The 8,693-nt window shown below is 33.5% G+C and overlaps 1 long non-coding RNA gene and 1 pseudogene across 1 annotated transcript in view; one reads left to right on the top strand and one right to left on the bottom strand.

Moving 5' to 3' along the window:
- The window catches only part of LOC112470900, a 20,919-nt gene extending 15,960 nt beyond the window's left edge, over window positions 1–4,959 (top strand). Inside the window, exon 3 of the long non-coding RNA XR_003043064.1 lies at window positions 4,784–4,959. This is a non-coding gene — a long non-coding RNA (uncharacterized LOC112470900). The remainder of the gene's footprint in view (window positions 1–4,783) is intronic.
- Window positions 4,960–5,935: 976 nt separating this feature from the next.
- On the bottom strand, window positions 5,936–6,054 carry LOC112470911 (annotated as a pseudogene).
- Between the last annotated feature and the right edge of the window lie 2,639 nt (window positions 6,055–8,693).

Here is an 8,693-nt window from a genome sequence, read left to right as displayed (position 1 = left end):
TTCCTTTATATCCATATTTAGTTAATCATGAAGTTCTATCAGTGTTTTTCTCCAGAAAATGTCAGACATCATCCCTATTTATACCATGCTATTCTGGCCTTTGTCACTATGTAAGTTCAAGGCAATGTACAGATATGATGGAGCTATCTGAAATACATACTTTATTTTTTCAGACTCCTCTGATGAAAGCTTTCAGTAGCTCCCTACTAGCCTGACCAGAAATTCCTAGGAAAGATGAGTCAAGCCAGGCTACCGAGATGGTCAGGAAATGAATTACTGGCTAGCAGAGCTGGTTTTGAGACTGGATGGGAAGAAGGGAAAGAAAGGAAGGGCATGAAATTAACCAAGGCAAGAAAGGACAAAGGGAGTTCTAAGATTGTGTTTTTCAAAATGTTTATGGGTCCTTTTGGGGTGGGCAGCAAGGATTTGTTTTGTGAGTGGTACTTTCTCTCTGGTTAGGGCTGTGAAATGATAGGGTACAAGTCAATTCAAGTTGTAGATCACAGATCTTTTTGGGTAGCACACTGTTCAAAGCATTTTAATTACTTTGAATTGCTCATCAAGCTTATTTTGGCTATGCAATTCAAGAATTAATGAAGGAACTTTGTCATTTCTCTCCATCTTAAGGTTACGTGTTGGTCATTGCCTTCCCTACCCCACCCCCTGCTAGAAATCACTCATTAAAAAAATTTTAAAATCCAAATATTTTATAAGGTCATTTCCAGTTCTAAAATTCTATTGCCTTTTAAAGTTCTTAAACACATTCATAGGACTTTTTTGAAGGAAAAAAAAATCAGATTTTGTGCTTGTATTCACATTTGGTACTGGATGTTGATTATCCATATTGCAGAATTACAGTTTCGTTGATTGCTAAATGAACAAGGGCTATATATTTCAACTAATAATATATATATTATCCTAGCCATAGCTTTATGAAGAACATATAAACAAGCCTTGTGCTTATAATGATATTTGTTAAAAATTAGAAGATTCAATTCATATTGGTAGATATCCCATAATTTTAATAGCATTTCCCTCTTTCTTTGAACATTTAAGTTGTCAAAAGTGCTTTGGTGACATGAACAGATTTCAGCAATATCAGCACAGATCACTGGAGGTAAAAACTGACGAATCTGTACCTTTAGAGACAGGGATTAAGATATTCACAGCTGCTGTTGACAGTGGAGTATAATATAGGATGGAGTTTGATATATACCTGTTCAGGAAAAGTTGGTGAACTTTGAGAAGAGATTAATTTACAACAAAAAAATGAAGAGTTCTCTAAGCTGGAATTCTTTGGTAAAATAAAAATATGACAATATTTAGAACTCCGCCCCCATATGAACAGGTACTCCCTTTGCAAGGTAAAGGGAATAACAATAATATAATCATCATCAATTAGGATGTTAAAATCTAGCCTCTGTTTTGTTAATATAAGAAATTTATTAACGTAAGCTAATTTCTCATATATATTGGGTGCATCATGGTACTGAGCACAGAGCTAACTTTTATACTAATTTGTAGTAGTTGTCAGCTTAGGTTTTCAGGTAAAACTATTACACATACATCTCATTATACTTGGTTTCTGAGTATATTCTTATTTATTAATGCACTGCTCCAAATCTTTTAAAGAAGTGGTTAGGTCATATAAATAACAATAAGCATTATATTTTTAGCTTTGTACCCATTACATAAACTATACATACTGATATTTTTCACTTACAGGAAATGAAAAGTAGATTGTTAAAAATATTAGAGAACATTCTTTTAGAATATTCTATAATCTCTCTGCTTTATTCTTAGTGTTTGCCAAGATTAAAATTGTTTGCTATTGACATCATCGTACCATCAATATCATTTTCTTGGAATTATAGAGTGTTAAAGCCAGCAGCACTCAAGAGATAAATTTTCCTTAGTGCTAAGATTCCATTGGATAACTCCTTGCAAATGCTATTTGATTAAATTCATTAAAAGTATAGGCTTGATTAAAGAGGAAAATGTTGGAAGGAAATTATACTGCAGCCACTTTCTCATTAAGAATGAAAAGGTAAGTCTATGTAAAATTCCACTTTTTCAATCAGTGTTAATTTTCTAAAAGAACTCATGGTATTAATAATTTATTGCTGTGCTTACAAGCTTCAAACCTATTGATTTTAATTGGAGTTCCACATCTAGAAGGAAGACAGGCAGTGAGAAAATCAATTTTGTTATAATCCAATGCATTTTAATAAGTGTCCTAAAGATTCGCCATAACATTATCTGTGATAGTTGGATATTTTCTATAAGGAGCCTCTGCTTTAGAGCCTCTCAAAAGGTGTTTATTTCTGAAAGTACTAGAATGACATTCTTTTATTTTATCTCCAGTATGGATAGCATAAAATGAGGCTCTCATTGTCCATGATGTTGAAGTACCCTGTGTGGGTTTGATTCAATAATGGTCTGCATAAATTAGGATACCTGTTTTATCATTTATTTATTAGTGGAATCTTTGTCTTCTTTTCATTGTATAGCCTTGTTCTCCTTTCCAAATGAACATTTGATAGGGCTTGTTAACAATCTCAAACATATTTATGTAACATTCTGTCTAGTCAGTAATAATCTCTTTAATTTTAACATTAATGCTTATGTTTAGACCTTATCCCTGATTGAAATGTGTATTTATTTGTGGTTAGCCCCACTAAATTGAAATGTACAACAGAGTGATACACAGACAGTGGCTCTTCGAGACCTCTAATCTTTGCATTTGAGTATGAAATCATCTTAGACTCTCCAGGACATACAGTAGTCATCTGGCTCTGGTTAATAGAGATTACTGATGTACTTCCAAAATCAGATTTGCATATAGCACTGATATTCATCCCTGTGTGTGTCACTACTACCAACTTTCCTTTGGGTATAACTCCATATTATTTCAAGACCTGCTAATTTGCAAACTAAAGAGCTCTCCAGTAGAAAGAAATCTCAAAGTTGTCACTTTGGAAAGTTTTTATTATGTTAATCAAATGTGAGAAAAGGGCTTGACTTAAAATTGCATACTTATTTTAATATCTTTCAGTTAATTGAATGTAATCTTCCTTGCACCAAAAGTCAGAACTCAAATAGCAAATGAAAGGACACCCTCATGTCAAAGATTTCATCTTAGGAGGGCCCCCAGGTGAACACTCTACAAACATCCAAGATCCACAGTATGCAAAGCATTATACTGAGTGCTATGAGAGTGCATGGTGCTTAGTGAGACAGAGCCCCATCCTTAATGAGCTTAGTCATTAAAACGCAATGAAAGGTCAAGCAAAGAGCTATGGGAGGGCAGAAGATGAAGCAATTAATACTGTTTAAATGATTGGCTTCCCTGGAGAATTGGAAAGGTTTTGTTTTGTTTTGTTTTTGTTTGTTTTTTAGATAAGGGATTTTTAGAGATGAAGGCGAGGTAGGGTATTGTCAATGGAGAAAATGGCATGACTCAAAGACTCAAAAGTAAGAAAGTAGAATTGTTGCCCAATCGAGCATTTCATCTAAGCTTGTATGTCTAGCTACTACTCTTGGAATCACTGAGTTTGAGATATGGTAAGACGTCCCTGAAATTTACCCTTTGGGCACTTAGTTTTATTGGATGTTCTAGTTCTGTATGTGGGCAAGTATAAACTAGGTTACTTTCTGAATGCTACTTTACTTTCTGAATGAATGTACTTTAAAATGGAGGAGAGGAAGAATAATAGAACCTTAGGCCCTGTATGAGTTGAATTCTGGCTCCCCTTGATTTCCCTAGAGTAATTACTCATATATAATGGGACATGGCCAATGTGAGGGGTGAGAGGTCAGCCTGGACGATAACTTAACTCTGTTGCTCTTTATCCATCCTTAGCTTCTGAGCCTGCTTCATTATAGTATCAGAGAGTTGGGACTTGATTACCGTCTACTAGTGATTCTGAATTTCTTACTTGAACAGTGGGATAGTATATACTTTTCATTTGAACCACTGTATATCACTATAGAATTGGCCATATGGCCGATGCCAATTCATCCCTTACCTTAATGATTGCTTCAAAACTAGAATTGACAACTACTAGTGATACAAGCAGGGGAACAAAGGGACTTTGCTTCTAATACTTCACAAATCCACAGTATGAGAACAGTAAAGGGTTTATAGATCATTGAGCCCAGCTCTCTCTTTAATTATATAGATGTTGAAGCTGACATTTAATCTCTGATTTCTTATAATTTCCGGAATAAGCAAATTTACCTGACCTCTGTGTTCTCTTTAAAAAATACTTATAAGAAACCAGACCTCCTTTTTTCCTTTGGAATGGTTATAAGGTCAGAGAGCAATGAGTTAAATGATGCAATGGAATTTGCATCCAGCATTTACTGTGATGATAGCCTTGACTTTTGGTTTATTGAGAGAAAAATGATTGTTTGCAGGATGTTTCCCTCTCCTTGCCCATAGATATAATTAAAGGTTTAAGGGAACTTCAGATCCCAGAGTTAGTAAAAAAGATAAAATTAGTTATTTCCTTTAACTTAAGCAGATCCAAAGATGATTTACCTGGATGAACAAAATAATCTGACATTTCTACTCCCAATTGAAACAACAAGAATTTAAAGTTCTATCTGGAAAATGGAACTAATAAATGTGCTACCTGTTATGACTTGGTTTCTTTCTTGAGGAGTTCTAAGGTGGGGGATGTATGTATTATCTTGTGTATTTTATTTTTCTTTAGAAAAATGTGGTATGTGGTTAAGTGAAAATAGAAGACTAAAACATTCTTTTTTTTTTTTTTACCAGATTGTACATTGAACTGTCTTACAAACATACGTAAAGAAATGCGTTCTTCACATCCCAGAATGTGTCCCACTTATTTCATTGTTCTTTTCCTCTGATCTGAGCTTGGATATAGAGAAGAATGCAAGTAGGAGGCAGAGGAAGCTCTTCTCTTACACTGTCTTGTGTAGGAGGATTTAAGATGAAGGAATATTATCAATTATTCTTTTGTTCTTAGAGATGAAATAGACTCAAAGTTATTAATCAAGAAGAACTCCTCAACTTCTGTTATTCATACAGCTATGACAAAACCTTTTGTAATAATTTTAACAAAGTTTTTCTTTACTAAAATATTTATATTGTATTTTTGCTAATGAAGTGCATTTAAAATGGGAATAATAAAATAAAGAGAAGATGAAAAATACTTATAAATTTAATTTTTCTCTGTCTTATAAACACATTTTTCTTGTTGCTATGCACAGTATTGCTGAAAGTTCAAATTGTTGCCTTAAGAGTACAGAATAATATTGTGTGAGACCTTTAACTTTATGCTTTGCCATTAAGACCAGGGCTACCTTGCTGCTACCTCATCCATCTCAAAACTGCCTTTTAAGCAAGTGAATAAAGACAGGGACTCAACCGTGAGTTGACAAAATGTTGTCTGATGACCAGGAGGACACCCAGAATTGTTATGACTATGTCTCATTTATTTCATTGTATATACATAAAATCGGGAAATTTGACTTCTACTTTATGTTGCAAAAGCAAGTTATAGTAACCTTTGAGAGAGATGTAAAAATATGACTATGCCATAAAAATAGGTATACTAAGAACTTTTCTGTGTTTAGATATATATTTTGAGTTCTCATAAACATGCAAATAAACTCAAACTGAGCACCTGAAGAAATTTTAGCACAAGCTCAATTCTTCACGTTTAATTTTGAAACATATACAGACATTTTATTTTTATCTTAGGTCTTATTCTGTTATATGTAAAATATAGTGAAGCTACATATTTTACTTCAGAAATATAAATCACAGCGATCTCAAGAATTCCATAAAATTTTATCAGATACTTGAAATGCGAACCTGAGATTGTACAAAGTAGAAAAATACTCTTCTAACATCACAGTTTTCAAAAGTTTAGACGAACTTATGGGGAGGTTTTTTTTTTAACACCTACAGCACCTGGTATTCCTAGGTGGTCTCCCATCTAAATACTAACCAGGCCTGATCCTGCTTAGTTTCTGAGATCAGACGAGATTGGGCATGTTCAGGGTAGCATGGCCATAGTTATGAGTTTTATCCTCCTAATTATTAAAATAATCTGGATATTCACAGGTCATTTGAATGATTCTATGTCTATATAAAACATCACAAAAATATTATTTTTATTCTTGGAAAATTTTATCTATATAGAGATTTTTATTTTTTTATGATCAGAACTGAAAATATTAGTGTTAGGGGTACCTGAAGTCTACAATAAATCACTAATAAAGCTGGAAATTGAGCATGTGGCTTCTGGACTTTGGATCTTGTGGGAATCATGGTGTGGAATACCATCACTACTGTGCCTCCCACACTCTAAAAGCTAGCACATTTCAGTCTAGTTATTGACATGGAAGAAATAGGCTGAATATAGTAACCTTGCCAAAGAGTTAAAATTACATACAGCTTACTTCTCTGTAAGATTGTAATATGAAATATTTGGTAATTGTGCATATATACAAGGATCAGTCAATTCTTGAGTGATTCAATAATTATAAGTAATCATATAATTTGAAAAATAGGAAAGTCCTATTTTAAGTTTTTTAAATTATTTTAAGTTTAATTTTTTTCAAATTCTTTAAATATAGTCTATTACTAAGTAAACATTTGGCAGTTGTGTGATTTGTCGATAATGGAAAATAATTTTGGTTTTATAGCAAAAATTTAATTTACAAATTAATCCAAGCCACAGTGAAAGAACCTTAGACCTAAAGGAGTCCTGGGTTCAAGTTTGAGCTTTGCCACTAATGAACTACCTTATAGCCTTGAATAATTTATTACCTCTCTAGGCTACAGTATTTTCCTATAAAAATAGATTTTGGATTAGATGTTTGCTAAGTTCTTCTTCATCTCAAAGATTCTATAATTCTTTTAATTCTAGGTTTTCTTTTTTTCCTACATAGCCTCTCCCTATGATTACCATTATTTTGACATAGTCTTAAATTTCACAGCTTCTATTAGGTGGTATTAGCCTAGGACACAGCAGGCATACAGTAAAAGCTTGTTGCTGAAGGTGATGATAAAGATTAAAGACCTATACATTTCTTTCCATCCCTAAAAGCCCGTTGCTGTTACAGTTCCATCGAGGGAGAAATCCTTTGTACTTGGATCTTATATAGCACTTTAAAAAGGTAGTATCCTGTGATCTTGAATGCAAGCAGTACTAAAAGGTGTATAACTGTTGATTTTAATCTTTATTTTTCTTCCAGCAGTATTTTGATTAGTAAGCACTCAACAAACTTATGAGGCAGTGTTCATTGAGAAATTGAAAAATCTTAACATAGGAAATCATAACAGAAATAATGGAATTTGAGGCTCATGAAATCCCTAGGGAATGATTTTTATTTACATATATTCTATTTGTTTAATGACAGGAAATAGTATAGACATGGAAGTAACCCAGAAAAGAACTTCCTCTCTGGCTTGGGAGAACTAATCTGAACAATTTAAATATCAGGTAGCTAACTAGATATATCTCTAGTTTTTAGTATATTGTTAGGCTAACATCTTTTGTTACTCTCTGTGATTGTCAGGGAATCCTGAGTTCACTACAGGTCACTCCTGGTGGTACCACTTGAAAATTTGAAGTGAGTAAAAGGTTTTCCTTTCTAAGCCTTGATATCATTAGCATATTTTTGCTCATTACTTCCTGTATACCCCTCTTCATCAGTGAGTCACTGATAGGCCTATACACAGATCAGTCTATAAAAGTGCAAATAGTATCTTATAGCTGAGATCATTTATAGAATGAGGTTTTTTTTTTTTGTTTTTTTTTTTTAAGGTAGAGAGGCAAGTGTAAAACCTAGTTTGAGGTCAGCATTCCACAGCTTGGTTCTTAGTTCTTCAAGGTTCTTTCAGAACACCTGAGCTCAACCATTCCTGGTCAAATTCTCTGAGAAATCAACCTCTCTTTACTAAATCTATTATGTTTTCACTCTCAGATCCAGACTAGAGGTCTGACTTATCTACGTTAGATTCAAAGAAACTAGATTTTGTTACCTTTGGTTCTTTCCAACCTTTAGTTCTCTAGGTCTCCATTCCATTAGAACCCCAAGGCAAATTCTAATTCTGTCTACAATTTTCTTGTTTCTCCTGATCATCTATTTTTTTTTTACTGAAAAATCACAGTGTTTATTATTTCTTTTTACCAAGATCTTCCCCTTACTTTTGCTTATATCTCACAGTAAACTAAGATGACTATCCAGTATTTGCAAGGCAAGAAAATAGATTTTTCCAGGGTGACTTTGTAAATGACAGAACAAAACAATTGTGGCACTTAGAAGCTCAGCTGATATTACATTATTGGGGATTATGAGTTCAGGAGTATGTTTTTAATTTTTAGATGGGGGAAAAACCAAAATAAAACAAAAAAATACTCATTGTTCTTCAAAATGGAGACAACAACTGAATCGGGCAATACTGAGGGGCTCATTATTCTCAAGAAGAAACCAGGAACAAAATTATCTATGTATGCCTGTGACATTTCATAGTTTAAAGTAGTCAATCATTACTCTGTCACAACACAAGAGTATTCAATCAACAAGCACTCTTAATTTAGGCAAAGGGATAAGCTGCTCACTTTTTGTGGTCTGTACCAAATCAGAGTTTGTCAAATTTAGGCCACACCTCCCTGGTTTTTGTTTAGGGTCTAACATATTAGAGCGGT

The sequence above is a fragment of the Pteropus alecto genome, unplaced genomic scaffold, assembly GCF_000325575.1.
Source record: "Pteropus alecto unplaced genomic scaffold, ASM32557v1 scaffold19, whole genome shotgun sequence".
NCBI classification, from domain to species: Eukaryota; Metazoa; Chordata; class Mammalia; order Chiroptera; family Pteropodidae; genus Pteropus; species Pteropus alecto.
This window is presented reverse-complemented; position numbering and strand designations above follow the sequence as displayed.